The 20,344-nt window shown below is 31.9% G+C and overlaps 1 long non-coding RNA gene, 2 other non-coding genes and 3 pseudogenes across 3 annotated transcripts; 4 read left to right on the forward strand and 2 right to left on the reverse strand.

The window, feature by feature from the left end:
• The first annotated feature begins 21 nt into the window (after window positions 1–21).
• Window positions 22–140, forward strand: LOC126889159 (5S ribosomal RNA; annotated as a pseudogene).
• Window positions 141–3,903: 3,763 nt separating this feature from the next.
• LOC126889166 (5S ribosomal RNA) lies at window positions 3,904–4,022 on the forward strand (annotated as a pseudogene).
• A 2,694-nt stretch (window positions 4,023–6,716) lies between these two features.
• Window positions 6,717–6,835, forward strand: LOC126889180 (5S ribosomal RNA). Its single transcript, XR_007699949.1, has one exon. It is a non-coding gene; the product is annotated as a 5S ribosomal RNA (ribosomal RNA).
• Window positions 6,836–7,140: 305 nt separating this feature from the next.
• On the forward strand, window positions 7,141–7,259 carry LOC126889191 (5S ribosomal RNA). Its single transcript, XR_007699960.1, has one exon. It is a non-coding gene; the product is annotated as a 5S ribosomal RNA (ribosomal RNA).
• A 2,309-nt stretch (window positions 7,260–9,568) lies between these two features.
• Window positions 9,569–11,607, reverse strand: LOC126887705 (uncharacterized). The gene is made up of 3 exons (XR_007699149.1): window positions 11,312–11,607; window positions 10,013–10,903; window positions 9,569–9,940 (listed from the first exon to the last, which is right to left on the reverse strand). It is a non-coding gene; the product is annotated as an uncharacterized LOC126887705 (long non-coding RNA).
• A 7,510-nt stretch (window positions 11,608–19,117) lies between these two features.
• Window positions 19,118–19,236, reverse strand: LOC126889141 (5S ribosomal RNA; annotated as a pseudogene).
• Between the last annotated feature and the right edge of the window lie 1,108 nt (window positions 19,237–20,344).

Raw genomic sequence — 20,344 nt, forward strand, 5'->3', positions numbered from 1 at the left:
CAATTTGTTTCATTTATAATCGGCAAGGGCCATACCACACTGAATTAACCGGTTCTCGTCCGATCACCGAAGTCAAGCAATGTCGGGTGCGGTTAATACTTGGATGGGTAACCGCTTGGGAACACCGCATGTTGTTGCCTTCCTTTTTTTCTTTGTTTAACTTTTGATATTATTTTAATAAGAATAACATTGGGCCATTGACAAAAAGGCTATACATTTTAAGAAAATTGTACATTCATATGTAACATCATTCAGTAGAACTATGACATGTGTTCTATAGTTTAACAAAGCAAACGAAAAGTAAAGCAGAAAGAAACCAGTATACAGGGTGTTTCATTAATAATTGTCCATATAGTAACTGGAAAAACCTTAGTACAAAATACGAAGATTTAACCTAAAACACTTAAATAAAATATGGTTCCTTACTGAGTTACAGGGTGTTTTATCTAAAAATTTAAAAACTATGTTTGCTCAGTATTTTAAAACTATTCGACGTATCTTCTTCGTACTTAGCAGAAAGTGAAGGTATTATACACTCTCTGAAATTATGATAAACAAACGTTTCTAGCTACTACCAGTGGCGTACGACAGGTAATGGTGAATGGTTGACACCTCTCAAATTCTACGCCACTGGAGGAATTACTATTTTATTTCCCTTTTTAGATTCTCCAATACTTTCTACGTATATAATATACTCTTCATTGGTAACGATAAAGTCATTAGTTTTCGAGATATTTGAAGTTAAATATGAAACGGCACAGTCATTTTGATTAATTTATGATATGATTCATATGATTCAAATTTAAAAACTATTTGTACCCACTATTTTAAACGTATTTGGCGTATCCTTATCATACTTGGCAGAAAGTGTTGGTACTGTACACCATACTAAATTAAGATAAATAAACGTTTCTAGCTACTACCAGAGGCGTACGACAGGGGATAGTGGCAGGTTGATCCTTCCCAAATTCTACGCCACAGGCGAAATTGCTATTTTAGTGTAATTATTTGATTTTCCAATACTTTTTATGTAAATAATATACTCTTCATTCGTAACGATAAAATGATTAGTTTTCGAGATATTTGAAATTAAAAATGAAGCGACACAATACCTTAATCAAAATGACCGTGTCGTTTCATTTTTAACTTCAAAGATCTCGAAAACTAATGACTTTATCGTTACGAACGAATAGTATATTATTTTGATAGAAAGTATTGGAGAATCCAAAAATTGAACTAAAATAGCAATTCCGCCAGTGACGTAGAATTTGGAAAGGGTCAACCATTCACTTTCCCCTGTCGTAAGCCACTGGTAGCAGCTAGAAACGTTTGCTTATCATAATTTAGTAGTTTGTACAGTACCTATACGCTGTGAGCTCGTACGTAGAGGGGATATTTACAAATTCGCGAACGCCAGTAGTGACAAGTTTGTAAACGTTTACTGGAAATTTGACATAAATGTCAAAGTGATTAATTTAAAATTAAAATTAAAAACATTAATTATAAACAATATTAGTTGGTCAAAGCTGTGGTATATATTTTTACCTTAAATATACTTACGTTTTAAATACTGAATTTAAGTTTTTTTAATGTTTCGTAATATCTAATTATAAATAATCTATTATAATCTTAGCGCCATCTACACGATTATTGTCAAAGTATCCGAAGTAAGAAATTGATATTTTATCAATAGAACGTCAAAATGATTAGAAAAATCTTAAAAAAATCGATTACAATTTAATTACTTTTTTGCGTTGTAAATATTAAGCGATAACAATTAAATAATAAATTTAAAAATTATATTGTGCCGATGTGTGCTTTTGCCCTGGGGGTGACTTTCACCCCCTCTGGGGGCTGAAAAAATATATGTCCAAACTAAGTCCGGAAATGGGTAAACTGACTAATTTTAAGTAACTTTTGTTCTATAGAGCTTTTTCGCCAAGTCAACACTTTTCGAGTTATTTGCAAGTGAATATGTTCATTTTTCAACAAAATAACCACATTTTTAGACGGTTTTTCGCAAATAACTCAAAAAGTAAGTATTTTGTCGAAAAAAACGTTCATAGCAAAAATATAGCCTATAAAAAAGTAAAAAAAAATGGTGTACGCGTTAAGTCTCTGGATCTCGTAGAACCAGAGTTATAGCCAATGAAAAATAGATTCATATTCACCAAATTTCAAATAGAATATTTCGACGTATAATATCCAAAAAATTAAGCACTTTTTGGGAAAAAGATATTATAACTTTTTTAAAGTGTTTAAAAAAACCTTTATTTCTGTTTTCACAAAAAGTTTCTAGCATTAAATTTAAGCAAGTTACGCTCAAAATAAAGTTGGTCCCTTTTGTTTTTGCAAAAAAAATCGGGAAGACCACCCCCTAATTAGCAACTTAAATTAAATTAATCGTTACCGCTCCACAAATTATTTTACTTATGTTGTGTTTATATGATCTGTAAGTTTCATCGATTCAAAGTGCTTATTTTTGAAAAAATTTGGTTTCAAAGTAAAATTTTTAAAAACTTAAATTTTGGAAAATATGCTTTTTTCAAAATAACTTAAAAATTGTTGGAGATACCAAAAATCTCGAAAAACAAAAAAAGTCAGATTTGCTTTTCTGAATATTATGTATTTTTTTGTTTTTCTGTTAGACAAAAATTGATTAAGATTTGGTGTTTCTAAATTTGCATACATTCGTGATCAGTGACTTGTTCAACCCTTTCTAACTATAGCCCTTTCAATAATAAGGACTTGGAACCGATGAAACTTACAGATCATATAAACAATATATACACGAGTCAAGAAACTTGTGAAGTCGTAACGATTAAGTTCATTTAAGATAATAATTGGGGGGTGATTTTCTCGATTTTTTTACCAAAACCAAAAGGGACTAACTTTATTTTGAGCGTAACTTGTTTAATTTTGATACTAGAAATTTTTTTATAAAACAAAAATGAAGCCTTTTTTAAACACTTTAAATAAGTTGTAATAAGTTTTCCCCGAAATCTGCTTCATTTTTGGTTATTTCACGTTAAATTATTCCATTTGGAATTTGACGAATATGAACCAATTTTTCATTAGCTATAACTCTGCTTCTACTAGGTGTAAAGACGTGACATACACACCATTTTTTAAAATTTTTTACAGGCTATATTTTTGCTAAGAATGTTTTTTCGACAAAATACTTAGTATTTGAGTTATTTGCGAGAAACCTTCTAAAAGCGCGGTTATTTTGTTGAAAAAATGAACATATTCACTGCCAAATAACTCGAAAAGTATTGACTTAGTGAAAAAACTCTATAGAACAAAAGTTACTTAAAATTAGCCAATTTATCCATTTCCTGACTTTCTTTGGACGAATATTTTTTCACCCCCAATAGGGGGTGAAAACTACCCCCAGGGCAAAAACACATATCGGCACAATATCACTTTTTTTCTTTGACTTGTTAGCTATGTGTATGCCAAATTTCATGTCAATCCAAGCGGTTCTTTAAAATTTAGAGGTTTTGCAATATTTTACCGTTAAAGAACGGACTAATATGGCAAAAGTATACTTATACGATAGGACAATGAAATCAATAAATTTATTATTCCGAATCCGCAAAGAAACCGAATCAGAAACATTTTACATGACGGAGCAGCCTCACAACCTGGATTATCACTTACTCATTTTTATATAAATTTGTTTCATTTATAATCGGCAACGGCCATACCACACTGAATATACTGAGCTAGCAGTAGCTGTCAGACGTCACCGCTGGAAGTCAGCCGCTGAGAGATTTACTAAGCTTTCCCTATCACGGCTGGATACAACCACTCAGCCGATTTCTGCTGACAGTCAACCGCTATGGTCGTCCGAACGCACCCACTTACTCATTTTTATATCAATTTGTTTCATTTATAATCGGCAACGGCCATACCACACTGAATACACCGGTTCTCGTCCGATCACCGAAGTCAAGCAGTGTCGGGTGCGGTTAGTACTTGGATGGGTGATCGCTTGGGAACTGCCTTCCTTTTTTTCCTTGTTTAACTTTTGATATTATTTTAATAAGAATAACACTGGGCCATTGACAAAAAAGAAATACATATTATGAAAGTTGTACATTCAAGTGTAATAATATTATTCAGTAGAACTATGGCATGTGTTCTACAGAGTCGGTATTTTCTTATTGATGGTATGCGCATTTAATAAGAGCAACAAAGAGACATGCATTTATTATACATTTAAAACGGGTTAGAAGATATTGGGCGGCCGAAGTAGGAAGGGTCACCAAAAAATTTCGCGTTGTAGGTATGGCTTTGTCAGACAGCGTTGCCGAATTTGGAAATTATCAAAAGAAAATTTTAAAGTAGAAAAAATAATATAGTTAACTTTTTGTAAACAGATATAATAAACAAATTATTTAAAAATAACAAAATATTGTTTTCACCCATTTTAAAAAAATGTGAAAACGTTGAATTATAATTCAACGTTTATTTTTTTACTTATAGTTTTCTTTTAAATAATTTGTTTAGTAGATGTACTTATTTGTTCACAAAAAATAATATAGGTACAGTAATGAGTGCGCTATTAAGAACCGGCAAAATAACGCAAAAGATGGAAAGCATAATACGTTGTGAAATATAAAAAGAGATGAAACTAATAGATATGTAAAATTATCGATAGGAACCTATAAATTTACATAACATTACATAGTTTCGCACCTTTAGACATATCTGAGGAGTATAACAAACCTAACCGTGACAGGAGAATTTTATAAAATTCTAAATGTTTTCTGTCACAGACGTCTAAAGGAGGGAAACTATGTACCTGATGTAATGTAAAGTTATAGGTTCCTATCGATAATTTTACAGATCTACTAGTTTCATCTCTTTTTATTTCACAACGTATTAAGTTTTCCATCTTTTGCGTTATTTTGCCGGTTATTGGCACGCTCATCACTGTATTATTTTTTTTTATCTACTTTGAGGGATAATTATGCATGTCTGTCTCTCTCAGAGACTTTGTAAACACAACTTTTCCGTCATTAGATAAGACAGGACAAATGAGCTGTCGAATGAAAGCTCATTACCCAACGATCTTATTAAGATGAGAAATTTGACCTTGCACTTCCAGTTTTAGAGTTGAAACTTGAAGTACTATTTTAAAGTCGCCCAATAAATATTATAAACGACTTATTATTGGACGCGCTTTAGCAAGACGAAAACCATTATATTTTTCCGGCTTTGTGCAAGTCTGTCCGTCCGTCTGTCTATCGAATATAACTCCTACGTTATTAAAACACTCAACTCCGGTAGAGAGATAATATAGCAGGAGACCTGAAAGCTACGGTCGTGGAGAACTGGACAGAGATTGTCTAAGACAGAGAAGAGTGAAGGCATGCTGTCGGGTGGGCTAAAACCCACGAAGGGTTGTAACGCCACGTAGTAAGTATGAGGTGTCGAATTGAGGATGGTATTAAAGCTGAGAAATTGGACTTCACACTTCCGGTTGCAGAGTTGAAACTGGAAGTAGCGTTTTAAAGCCGCCGAAATAGTACAAGCGACATATTATTCGATGCGCTTTAGCAATACGAAGGCAAGGTATCAAATTAGATCTTATAACCCAAAGATGGTATCAGTTGCAACCGGAAGTACTGTTTTAAAATCACCGAAATAGTACAATACATTTGTTTTCGTCTTGCTAAAGCGTGTTAAATAATACATTGCTTGTATTAATTCGGCGTCATTAAAACCGTACTCCCGGTTGTAACTCTATAAACGGAAGTCAGAGGTCAAATTTCTTACTTCTAATGCCATCTTTGGGTTATAAGCTCTCATTCGACACATCATTTGTCATTCTATTTTTTTGTCGGACAGACCGACTTGAATAATACCGGAAGCATCTTGCTACGGCGCGTCGAATAATATGTCGCTTGTACTATTTCGGCGACTTTAAAATAGTACTTCCAATAATAACGCTCGAACCGGAAGTGCGATCAAGTTTCTCACTTTAATAACATCCTTGGGTTTAGAGCTTTCACTCTTACACCTCATTTGTCCTTCTGTCTGATCTTATAACGGAAGTTGTGTTTACAAAGTCTCTGGGACAGAAAAACTTGCATAATTAAAGTAGAAAACATATTATATTAATTTTTGTTAACAAATAGTGTAGGTACTAACCAAATTATTTAAAAGAAAAAACTAATAAAAAAATAAACGTTGAAATATAATTCAACGTTTTCACATTTTTTAAAATTGGCGAAAACAATATTTTTTTACTTAAGTTTTTTTCTTTTAAATAATTTGTTTATTATATCTGTTTACAAAAAGTTAAATATATTATTTTTTCTATTTTAATATTTTCTTTTGATAATTTCCAACTTTGGCAACACTGTCTGACAAAGCCATTACCTACGACCCGAAATTTTTTGGTGACCCTTCCTAGTTCCGCCACGTTCGGCCGTCCCACATCTTCTAACCCGTTTTAAATGTATAATAAATACATGTCTCTTTGTTGCTCTTATTAAAGACGCATACCATCGATAAGAAAATACCGACTCTGTATAGTTTAGCAAAGCAGACGAGAAGTGAAGCAGAAAGAAACCAGTATATTGCAAATACAATTATGCAATAGAAGAAACCGAATCAGAAACATTTTACATGAGAGAGCAACCTCTCACAACCTGGACTATCACTTACTCATTTTTATATCAATTTGTTTCATTTATAATATCGGCAACGGCCATACCACACTGAATATACCGGTTCTCGTCCGATCACCGAAGTCAAGCAGTGTCGGGTGCGGTTAGTACTTGGATGGGTGACCGCTTGGGAACACCGCATGTTGTTGCCTTCCTTTTTTTCCTTGTTTAACTTTTGATATTATTTTAATAAGAATAACACTGGGCCATTGACAAAAATGAAATACATATTATGAAACTTGTACATTCAAGTGTAATATTATTCAGTAGGACTAGGGCATGTGTTCTATAGTTCAGCAAAACAAACGAGAAGTAAAGCAGAAAGAAACCAGTATATTGCAAATACAATTATGCAATAGAAGAAACCGAATCAGAAACATTTTACATGAGGGAGCAACCTCTCACAACCTGGACTATCACTTACTCATTTTTAAATCAATTTGTTTCATTTATAATCGGCAACGGCCATACCACACTGAATATACCGGTTCTCGTCCGATCACCGAAGTCAAGCAGTGTCGGGTGCGGTTAGTACTTGGATGGGTGACCGCTTGGGAACACCGCATGTTGTTGCCTTCCTGTTTTTTTTTTTCTTTTTAACTTTTGATATTATTTTAATAAGAATAACACTGGGCCATTGACAAAAAGGCTATACATTTTAAGAAAATTGTACATTCATATATAACATCATTCAGTAGAACTATGGCATGTGTTCTATAGTTTAGCAAAGCATACGAGAAGTAAAGCAGAAAGAAACCAGTATATTGCAAATACAATTATGCAATAGAAGAAACCGAATCAGAAACATTTTACATGAGGGAGCAAAGTAAAATTCTCGCGTTAGAGATTCCATAGTAAATCACGAGGGAAAACCAGGAAAAAACCTCGTGATACTATCCCGACATCGTAAGTATTTGTTCTTACATTTAATTTACCTTCAAAAAACTAATACCAAATTCTGACTTTAATATGTTTGAATTATAAATTATATTAATAATACATAGATATACAATAAGTAATACTAAAATATAAAATTTGTACTAACTCGATATGTTATTGACTTACTAATCGTGGTATTTTCCTTCTATTGACTTCCTATTTCAGTATGGGTAACCACATCCTTCTGCATTCTACCGAGGAATTTGCGACACAATTGGTTTCATTTAGCATAATTAGAGCCGCTTCTTTGATTTTTCTCTTTTTACTATCTGTTTCTTTCAGGACTATACTTGAATCTCTCCACTGAACTCCATGTTCATTATCCCATGCGTGTTGACATATTTGAGATCTATCAAATTCTCTATTTTTAATATAAGACTGATGTTCACTTATTCTAAGGTGTAATGGTCTTGATGTTTCACCTAAATAAAATTGTTCACATTCAAATAAATGTCGGGATAGTATCACGAAGTTTTTTCCTGATTTTCCCTCGTGATTTACTATGGAATCTCTAACGCGAGAATTTTACTGTCATCGTTGCATTTAGGTTGTCTTTTAAAGACAGATCACATGCTATGATTTTTTAGCCTTTTTGTCAATAGGGCTTTTCATTCACAGTCATTTGTTTCGAGCTTCTGTCATGTGTCACATAATATTAATATATCTACGTCGTACGTTATTGGTAATACCAATGATACAAACCAAAGACGTATGACGTAGATATATTAATATTATGTGATACATGACAGAAGCTCGAAACAAATGACAATCGATGAAAAGCCCTATTAGGGAATCCATCGACCTGTCAAGGGAGAGATTAAATGTCCAGCAAACGACGGCACTGTTGCCAGATTTACCTTTTTCCTTTTAGCGGGAATTTTAAAATTAGTCTAATGCCACTTTGGTTTTAAAAGAGAGTTCTGTATTCTTAAATTTATAACCTTACTTTTACAAGTAATTAGGATTATTTTATTTAAATGTAAATATTGAAACAAGTATTGTACTGTGTCATAATTTAAAACTCATGTTGCAGTATTTTGAAAAAAAAAATGAAGCTCAAAAGAAATATACTTATACAGTACAAATTATTTTTTAATGGGAATGGAAATTTACGATTTCAAAGGTGAAAATGTGTTGGGATAGTATAGATGGACACTTTTTTATTTTAGTATTAAGTGGTTACATAATTATTCAGAATATTATTAAAATTACTAGTAATTTGAATTAGTTTTAATATGTATTATAATAGTATTAATTCTCATCATGTATCTGGCTAAATAGCTAAGCGCTAAAGCCGCAAAATAAAAAAAAACATTCTTAGTGGCCTAGCACCTTTACTTTGCCTGGGGGCGAGTCGAGTTAATAAATTCTATTTTCTTATTGCAGTCATTTTGTGACGGCTTAAGAAGTTACATAAATGATGTCTTTAGGCTGTGAAATTTTAACCGTAGAAAGACATCTTTATGACTTGTATATACATGATATAGGGCTTTTCACTCAGTCATTTGTTTCGAGCTTCTGTCATGTGTTGTCTAATATTAATATATCTATGTCATATGTTATTGATATTGCCAATGATACAAACCACAGACGTATGACGTAGATATATTAATATTATGTGACACTTGACCGAAGCTCGAAACAAATGACAATCGATGAAAAGCCCTATTCAATAGGGCATTTCATTCACAGTCATTTGTTTCGAGCTTCTGTCATGTGTCACATAATATTAATATATCTACGTCGTACGATATTGGTATATACCAATGATACCAACCAAAGATGTATGACGTAGATACATTAATATTATGTGACTCATGACAGAAGCTCGAAACAAATGGCAATCGATGAAAAGCCCTATTGGCGTCTGCATATCAGGATCCGGTAATACTATATTATTTATCTATGATCAGGATATTGCTGGGTGTACACAAGTAAACAACACGTTTTTGATTAAAAGGTTTATTTCATTAAATCAAAACTTACATGGATACAATTTAAATAAGATATTTATTTTTTCTATTTAAGGCAATATAATAGGCGATATATATTTTAGTATAACTCTCCTACATTAACAAGCTTTAACACATTCAGTGGCCATGACGTATGGGTAGCATCACGAAGGTTTTACGGAAGGTACTGACGACACATAAGTTATGTGAGTAGTACTGTGTAACTAAATAAATGATTTAACTATGTGGTACCAGCCAAGTGGAGCTTGTTCGAGATGGGTACCAAACGTGTTAATCTGGTCATGCACAGAGACTTATACTATAATATGTTATATCTCATATTGCTCACTATTGTAATGAGTGAGCCTGCATACACGAACTATAATATATTATTATGGTTCTGTGTATGCAGGCTCACTCATTACTACTGTAGTGAACAATATGAGATGTAATATTATGAGATATACCTATTATATATTATGGTATAGCTCTCCATGAGTGCCAAGTTTTAAGCTTAACTGATAACAACTAACGGATACCCTTTTATCCAAAATTTTATGAAAATTTTGAATGGTCATATTGGTATTAATTCCACAACCCCTTCCTATAACAATAGGCCCATTGTTGGATGTTATTGCAGTAGTTCTACTGGAAATACTTACTAAAATTGTATGTATCTGCATCACTTAGAAGTCTACCCAAAAAGCTATTAATACTCTCTAAACCATCATTAATACATCTTGTATACATAATAGGATTTTTTTCAGAATCAGATATTTTATTAAGATTTACTTACCATGCCCTATCTATGTGCCAGGCACTTAACAGTCTATTTGACTATAATACCAACACAGACATGTATTTAAAAAAATTGGTAAATTAAAATAGGTATCTTTTCTATTTGAAAATAAGAAAGCAGTACAAAATCCATTCCCAAATTCATCGTTTACTAATACTGTCATAAGTTCAAAGTCATAGGAATTGAGCCCATGAGTTCCATCAATTGCGATAAAGGATTTACCAAACTTAATTAACATTTCCTTTTGACACAGTATTAAGGAAAATTAGACAAAAATCATAAATGTTAAATTCAGAATGAATATCCATTAGTATGCCCTGTTGTTTGTAAAATAATATTGGACACAAGTCTGTAAGCATTCAACCCAAAAATAAACACTGGTTGCATCATCATCATTGTACATATACCCATCTTTCAAATCAATGCCATAAGAGAGTTTAATGTTTGTGATATCTTTTCTTTGTAAGTAAATCAATTCTTTTTAATTCTCCTCCTATGCTATTATGCTATCCTGAACAGTCTGAAGTTTACTAAAAAAGTAAAATATAGTTATAGGAGAATCAAACACACTAGCTTGAAATTGTAAACTGTAGTAAATATTTATGAGTAATATTTAAAAAGTGGTTTAGTGGTAACATTCTTGTTTTAAATTATATTGTGTATATCGATGGCGGAAAGGCAGGACCTCATAACTGAAAAATTTGTATAAAATGAGTTATTCGGTTTTCGCTTTAGAATAAGTGTATCAGCACCTAAACAGCTTTTAGAGCTGAGAAAGCCTTTTGGAAGCCTTCCAGAAACTTTCCCAGCTGTAATCGCTGTTTAATAGCTGCCGATACACTTATTCTAAAGCGAAAACTGAAGTAACTCATGTTATAAAAAATTTTCAGTTACGAAGTCCTGCCTTTCCGCTGTCGATATGCAAATATTTTACTTACATTTTTAAAGAAAGTCTCAAAATAAACTTTGAAGAGATATTTATCTGATTTTGGTATTTATGTAAGTGCTCTATATCATCCTCATGCCCGTAATGTGTTTTAAAGTAGTTTCAATATTTTTAGATACTATTATTCGACTAGTACACCAAATAAACATTTTGCAGGATCCTTGGGATTTTAAAGCTCTTTCTCTATCTTGTTTTGTAAAATAATTTTTTGAGGATCACATACATATACATTCATAATAAGATGTTTCATGTTCTTGTACTCTTGTTCTGTGCCATCCATCAGTGCAAATCTAAAAAAACAACATAACAGGTGATTACATGGGCAGTTATACTACTTACAGCTTACTTTGTATCTAATCTATTATCTAGTATTACTCTATTAGTATCTACCTACATAAAACTATCTTTGAAATCTAAATTTTTGATATCAACATCAACCTTAATACTTAAAAAATAAATAATAATGTGGAAGTTACACCTACCTACCTAAAAGTTTTTGAATTGCAATTTTATCAACTGGAAAAGACTGTAACCATAGAGAAATATATTTCTCTATGACTGTAACATAATGAGCTTGAAATTATGACACAGCACAATATTTATTGTTTCAATTTACATGTAAATAAAATATATAATAATAATCCTAATCACTTGTAAATGTAAAAGTAAGGTTAAGATTTTTGACTTGAGAAAACAGAACTGTCAAATTTAAAACCAAACTGCTATAAAATTTTAAAATTCCCGCTAAAAGGAATCTGGCAACATTGCCGTCGTTTGCTGGACTTAATCTCTCCCACCTGTCAAAGTTAAATCACGTGATCTTTGGTTGGCACTGGCACACAAAACCGTTCTTAACCTAAACTGAATGTAATTTTTGATTTTTCGTATTTGTTTTTCGTCGTGATTTTTTAGCTAATTTAGTATTAAAAGACATTCATTAGATTAATTAGTTTATAAACTTTACGTTTTTGGTGATATTGAGTGCTGACAACATGCCTGTGACTTGTGAACTGCGGAAGTCCAACTGATCGGGATAATGTTAATTTTAATTTGTTTTTTGTCGTGATTTTGAGCTTAATATAGTATTTAAAGACATTCATTGGATTAATTATTTTATAAACTTTACGTTTTTGGTGATTTTGAGTGCTGACAACATGCCTGTGACCTGTATAGTAGTGAACTGTGGAAGTCCAAGTGATCAGAATAATGTTAATTTTAATTTGTTTTTTGTCGTGATTTTGAGCTTAATATACATAGTATTTAAAGACATTCATTGGATTAATTATTTTATAAACTTTACGTTTTTGGTGATTTTGAGTGCTGACAACATGCCTGTGACTTGTATAGTAGTGAACTGTGGAAGTCAACTGATCAGAGTAATGTTAATTTTAATTTGTTTTTTATCGTGATTTTGAGCTTAATATAGTATTTAAAGACATTCATTAGATTGATTATTTTATAAACTTTTCGTTTTTGGTGATTTTAAGTGCTGAAAACATGCCTGTAACTTGTATAGTAGTGAACTGTGAAAGTCGAGCTGATCCGATAATGTTAATTTTTTTTCGTCTTCCCTCTATAGGGCTTTTCATTCACAGTCATTTGTTTTGAGCTTCTGTCATATGTCCTATAATCCGTGTATGGTAATATTATACATGAATTATACAACATCTAACGGAAGCTCGAAACAAATGAAAATCGATGAAAAGCCCTATTAGAAACTCATTTATGTTTCCTCGCCTAACTAAATTATCAAAAAACAGGACGCACTCATGCTAGGAATTATGGTTTTTATTAATATTATTACAATTATTTATATGTGACACTAACGTAACTAGTGACATTAATATTAGGCCAATGTGACAAACTTTATTAATACTAAATTTTAACATTTATCCCCTATTTTGTTAAAACAATATTATTTTGTTTTTCTTTCTATTCAAAATAAATGCAGTTTTGACAGGGAATTTGTTTTGTTATTTATTTATTCCATATAGACCTGGATCCCGCGTACCAAAAAAAGTTGATTAATAGCAAGCTGAAAATTTATTAATAGCTTAACAGTGTCTAGTCCGACAAACTTTGATGTATGGGAACACTAGAAGTTTTAACTGTGGAACAGGTTAAAAATTTGGAACGTCAAACTACGAAAATGTTTATGTAATTTGTCAGATAAAACTTCCAATTGATTTGCTACCAATTCATTAAACTCTCATGCAAAAACCAGACTGGTGAAAAAATCATCAACTGGGCATTTTAATGAGTAGAACACGAAGACCATGTCAAACTACAGGAATCATGTTGGTTAGTAATAGCAGTCTGATTTTTGCATGACAATTTAATGAAAGGGTAACAGATCAATTGGATGTTCTGTCCGACAAAATATATGGGATGTTTTCGTAATCTGATGTTCCAAATCTGAGTTTCCAAACTGTTTCACAATTAAAACTACCTCTGTTCCAGTGTCACAATACATCAAAGTTTGTCCAACTGGACACCGTTAAGCTATTAACAAATTTTCAGCTTGCTATTAATCAATTTTTTTGGTACACAGGATCCAGACCTAATAGGTTTGTTCGTAGTACGACACAAACGATTAGCAACTGCTGCCAACCATCAGATGCATGAGCAGTTAACAGTTAGCGTTGTGCAGTTAATAGTTAGCATTCATAGACTACGAATGCGCATGTGTCTGATGGTTGGCAAGAGTTGCTGATTGTTCTACGAACAAACCTATCAGTAAGCACAATTTGTGATATCCATGGGTAGTTACTAACAGAAAGAGGCAGGATTCGATTTTTAAAACATTTATTTTAGAGTCAAAACATAGTCGTACCTTAAACGATAAATGTATATTGTCATTATAAGTTGATACTAATTACAAAAATAAATACACATCTAAAAGACCAATACATAATTACTCATGATGAAGAAGTACATTATAATTAAAAATGAATAACCATTTTCATATCGCTGCAACACAATGCCAAAGCAATCTTATATTTCAGTTCGTTTAGTGAGCGCAACAAGCACTCTGACCGAACAGTTTCAAAACTCATTAGTTTTTCATCAGAGAATGCATATGTTGCTATCTCCAAACCATGTAGCTGTAACATATGTACATGCATTGGGTTCTTCTTCGTCTGTCTTGCTCTGGGCATACTCAGCTAAAAATAGGATTGCTGCAGACTTCACTATTACCGGCCATACGCATACAATGTGCATTTGCTATGTCATCAGAACTGGCTATCACCCCACCCAAGCATTTAGTCGTTTAGCATTAGCTTTTTGGAAATATTTTATTTTTTTTGGAAATTCTTCAACTACAAAAATTTATTTTTATTAGAGTATTTGCGTTCTTTACAATGATTGAGAATATTTTATTTAAAATCAGACATTGGTTGCGTTCATCAAACAGAGAGCTTGGAATCGGATTGCAATCGGATTGGAAGCTCTTTTACTAGTGAACGGTGCGCTGAATTAATCGGATTGGAAGCGCTCGCCATTTTATTCAGCCTTAAATTTGTTATTGTGCTGTGATAGCTGAATCCCGCCAACTTTAAAATTAAGTTCAAAGTAAAATGGATAATTTAATTAAAATTGAATATAAATACAATAATTATTGTATGTAATTTATTGTAAATATTTGTAGTTCTTATTTTAGTATTATTAATATGTATCCTATATATAGTTATTATCTAAATTAAGTTAGAAATATTTGTTTTTTTATTTATATAGTACTAGAAATATTAACACAATATCTGTATAGTAGGTACCTACCTCATTTATTTTCCAACAATCCAGTTTTTGATTGATTCACAAATCTTATAAAAATTGGTATTGATTGCATACCAACTATTTGTAATTAATATTTACCTACAATAAAATTAAATTTAATATAGGTAGGTAGGTACCTATACAATAATACTCAATATTAGTTATTTTCAATAATATTTCCAATTTTTTATTCTTCTTCACCCACCGTTATATTATTAATTTCTTTATTTAGCATACCTACTCAATATTGCATTTATCCAGAACATCATTACCTTCTATATTATAAAATTGTGTAAAACACAATGTTCGTTAATCGAATATTTTCTGTATCAAATTTTAATCCTCTAAATTTGCATTTTATTAGTTCAAACCTTTCTACAGCTGACCGAATCTTTAATTTATTATCAAAATTTTCTTGTTCTTGTAGTAAACGTTTATTATTCTGGTAAGATTTCATTAAGTTAAGTATCTAGATATGCCGAATTTTGAATGAGATTTATATTCGCTGGTAAAATGGAATCTGCTCGAGTTAAATAGTTAATAGGCCTGGATCCTGCATACCAAAAGAAAGTTTATTAATAGCAAGCTGAAAATTTGTTATTAGCTTAACAGTGTCTAGTCGGACAAACTTTGATGTTTTAATTTAAAACAAACACTGGAACGGGAAGTTTTAATTGTTGAACAGGTTACAGGTTTCGAACGTCAGACTACAAAAACGTCTCATGTGTTGTGTCGGACAGAACTTCCAATTGATTTGCTACTCTTTCATTAGCATGCAAAATTAGACTGCTATTTATCACCAATATAATTCCTATCCTCTGACATGTTCTACGTGTCGGAATTATTAAAATGCCCAACATAGAGAGAGACATACTTTATTGATACAATGTACCAAAAGGCCATCGACCAAAGTCTTTCAGCCAACTGCCCAACATATTTTTCGGACAAAAATTTTTTCATATATTATAATATACAAAGTTTGCTATTGAATAAACTTAAAAACAACCTGCTAGTTTTCACAATCATAAACTTGTCAGGATGGCACGTTCCACAATTAAGGCTTCCCCTGTTCCAGTGTTTCTATACATCAAAGTGTGTCCAACTAGACACCGTTAAGCTATTAACAAATTTGAGCTTGCTATTAATCAACTTTTTTTTGGTATGCGGGATCCAGGCCTAGGTACGAAATTTTTAAAAGTAGACGTTTTAAAAAAAATTTAATTATACAGTTTAAACAGCTTTTTCAAAACTATTTACAATCATATTATTTGTTGTCATTTCATGGAATTAGGCATAATCCAAATTTAATATAAGTACTATGAAAAAAGAACTAGAGGGAGATATATCTATTTTTTAATACGATTCTTTGATCACAACCAACTAACTCTTGAGATAAACTGGGAATGCAGTAGACATCCCTTTATGATGCTCATACAGAAGCACATTTCCAAGCAATCTTACATTACAAAGTTGTTGCTGGCATCCTATAAAGGGAAAAAATAATTATTTTGCATGGTTACGTTATCTTGAAGCTGTATTCGATAAAAAATTCTGAAACGAGAAAGCTCACTTTAATACTTATCCGGGCAAGACATTTTACTTCCATATAAAAGACATGGCATTTCGGGCCTATTGAGCCCCACTTGCCCGGATAAGGGTTAAAACAGTAAAAGAAAACGCAGCAGCATAAGGTACTGTTGGTTGGGAGCACTCTGAAGACCACCATGTGTTCCTTGTTCTCTGATAATACCATCAATACAGATAGAATTATTTCTACGAGTATGGCTATGTCAAACGAAATAAGGATTGAGAGACCTTTTAGATGCTCTCAGTGAAACAAATGCAATTTTAGAGCCACAACCAAATACTAGGAACGCTAAGGAAGAAATTCCTCTTATTAAAAAAAGAATGGAGGGACAATTCTTGTTAACAAATTCTGCTTAACACTGGAGGAGGAAGATATATGAAAGGTTGTGTTACAATACATTTAGTTTTTATCTAAGCATGAAAATAAATATTATGACCACATTTGTACTACATTTATTTTCAAACAAACCAGTTTTTTATTGATTCACAAAAAATTTTTATTGATTACGATTTACAATTAACCCATTCGCAGATACGACTAATATGCATGTACTTACAAAGGGAAATTACTGTCTGCATATGAAGATGTGTCCACAAATGTGTTAATACAATATTTACAATAAAATTATATTATAGAATATTTACAATAAAATTAAACTCAATATACACATTGATATTCAAGATTAGTTATTTCCAATTTTTTGTAATTCTATATTATTTGGGTGAAAATCTTATGTCCAGAGCTCTTTGGCAAACCAAACGTATCCCCAGCAACAAATTCTCTGGTTTACTTAGCATCGACATCATAAACATTAATTTTTTCCAGAAGAATTATTCTGTTTTCAAATTGGTGGATATGACCAATACAATTAAATAGTTCCTGGAAATATAACAATATAATATACATGATGTTATTAATTTGTTATACAATTTTACCTGGAAAGTAGTTCTGGACATATGAAAATGTTCTCTAAATTGGATATTGAATTATGGTTTATATATATTTAATTTCATCTCATCCTTCTGGAATAATTTGAGGTAGGTACATCTGCTAAATGTATAACGGCATTTGCTAATTTCGTCCCCAAACAAAAGTTCTTCAAGAATATTATCCATTTTAGTTTAGACAGTTTCAGTTTTATTTAAAAACAAAACTGTCTAGGTTATAAATTATATAAACAAAGAATAAAAACATAAACAAATGGAACACAGAACACTCTCAATCGAATGTCAAACGTCAGTCGTTCACTAGTAAAAAAACTGTCAGCGTTTCAGCGCAAATTAATCGGATTGCACTCGGATTATTCTGGTGAACGCGACCATTCATATAATATAATTTTAGAACAATCATGACAGTAATTCAAATCGATGGCAGTAATAAATCATTTTCAGAGAATTATGGAGTTAGCAGTTTACATATTAGGACGACGATATGTCTGGTTTCATACAGATATATAAACGTAAATAAATCTAATATTTAGAACCAATTTATCCAAAAGACACTAATACTGTTATCCATATATTTCTTAATGGTGAATAAATAAAATAAAGGCATACCTTTCCAACAATAATATGGAAATCAGGAAATCATTAACAATTTTTACTCCATTCAAAACAAATCCAGCTGTAAAATATTTATGTGCCTGAAGGCTTTTGTATGCTTTCATCTGCTGCTTAGAGTAGCAACTGTGAGACTCCACCAGATCTGTATAAATATCTATAATAGTAACTTGATGGACTGCACTTTACTGTAAAATCCAATTCTGACTGAATTCCGTATGGATCTAAATCCCCAATTATTTTCAGCTTCAATAAATATCTAAAACAATAAAAGAAATAATGTTATTGCTTGCAAAATTCATCATTATTGATAAATATCGGGGCAAAATGAACAGTAAATAAACATTGTTTCGCCTACCTTTCTCGCAACATCTGGAGTTTCCAATAATAATTTCCTTAAATAATCAGTTTGCATTGTGGTAAAGTTTATAAAGTTCACAAAAACAGGAAACGAAATCCAAATGAATTGAAAATAGACAAAATACGACGATAAACAATGAAAAATCATTGAAAAATAGATACAAACATAACCTCTTCCTTAGTTTGTGTGCCAACCAGAGGTCACGTGGTTTGGATTGCCTAATGGCTTGCAAATCGGCTAACTCCATTTTATCGGTAAGTAGTTTTAATACATAACTTTTTGTGAGAAATATCATAGTTATAACATAATATGTTGAGGATGGAGTTGTTCATTTTTAACGTAACTATGTACTATGTGAATTGAGGAGTTACCCAATATACAAATTCTGTGATTTTAAGAAGTTTTTTTGTGTTCCTGTAAAGTTTTAAAAAACGGAGTTAGCCGCTGTGCAAGTTAAGCCATCGCAATGTTATTCTTATTGAAATAATATCAAAAGCTAAACAAAGAAAAAAAGGAAGACAACAACATGCGGTGTTCCCAAGCGGTCACCCATCCAAGTACTAACCGCACCCGACACTGCCTGACTTCGGTGATCGGACGAAAACCGGTATATTCAGTGTGGTATGGCAGTTGCCGATTATAAATGAAACAAATTTGATATAAAAATGAGTAAAGTCCACTTTACATCAACAATAAATTGGACAAGAAATTGACAAAGTTATTCAAGGCCAAATTTGACGTGTAAAAGCACACTTTGACATCTAAGTTTGTTCGTTATAAACTTCACGTGAAGAAATTGACGAAAAAGAAAATTGTTCTATTTTTTCATTTATTTGGCGTGAATTCAGTGTCACCAACCTGTGTCCATTTGGCGGGAAGTGGAAGTAGAGCTGTAGAGCTTTTTGTTTATTATTATTTGTTGAGGTTGAGTCTTTCATGTTCATGACAACCTAAAAATTTTGATTGGAAAATGCATATAAGATAAGGGGGTGGGAAAATGGAAATTAGTGGCTTTTTTGCAGTTCTGTCTGTTAGTTTTGCTCTGGCTGGGTCTCTTTTGTTTAAACAATTATGTAAGTATTATAAAAACGTTTTCAATTTTCTGTATTCTTTAGGAAACGAATTATTTATGCATATTATTACCTGTAAATAGTAGTACCTATTTCCTATTTCTTTTGATTTTTAATTGTAAAGAATAGAAAAATTACCATTCATTTTAATTTTTTAGAATCAGCTGAAAGTGGTCTACAAAAAAACCAGGAAGGAAACGTATTATAGCCTTGTTGTGGCTATGAAAGGCAAAAGAAAGATACCTATAAAAAGTGTATTGACTAGTTGGAAGAAACTCCACATTGTCGATGCATAATAAGATATTACTTTATAAACAAATATCAAGACCTAGGAATGGAACCTGGATAATATAGTCATCAAGAAGATAGCAGGAGGTCATGAGCAACAACAACTTCATAAGTATGAGAATATTGAGGAAATCCAGCTCCTCGATATCTACTACTGGACAAACTAGAAGATTGAAGAGGACAAAGCCTTTTGAACTAGTTTGAGTGATAGGTGATAGTGAAAAGCAGAGCGTAGTGCTTGTGTGCCTGTGTATGTTAGAATAGTGCACGATCTTGTTAGATTAGATAAGAGACGCTATAGGGTAAGCTCTTCATTTTAAGGAACAGTAGTAATTTAGGTTAAATTAAAATTGCTCATTGGTCAGTTATGACCAGATTGTAATTC

This window comes from Diabrotica virgifera, chromosome 7 (genome assembly GCF_917563875.1).
Source record: "Diabrotica virgifera virgifera chromosome 7, PGI_DIABVI_V3a".
In the NCBI taxonomy this organism is placed as follows: Eukaryota; Metazoa; Arthropoda; class Insecta; order Coleoptera; family Chrysomelidae; genus Diabrotica; species Diabrotica virgifera.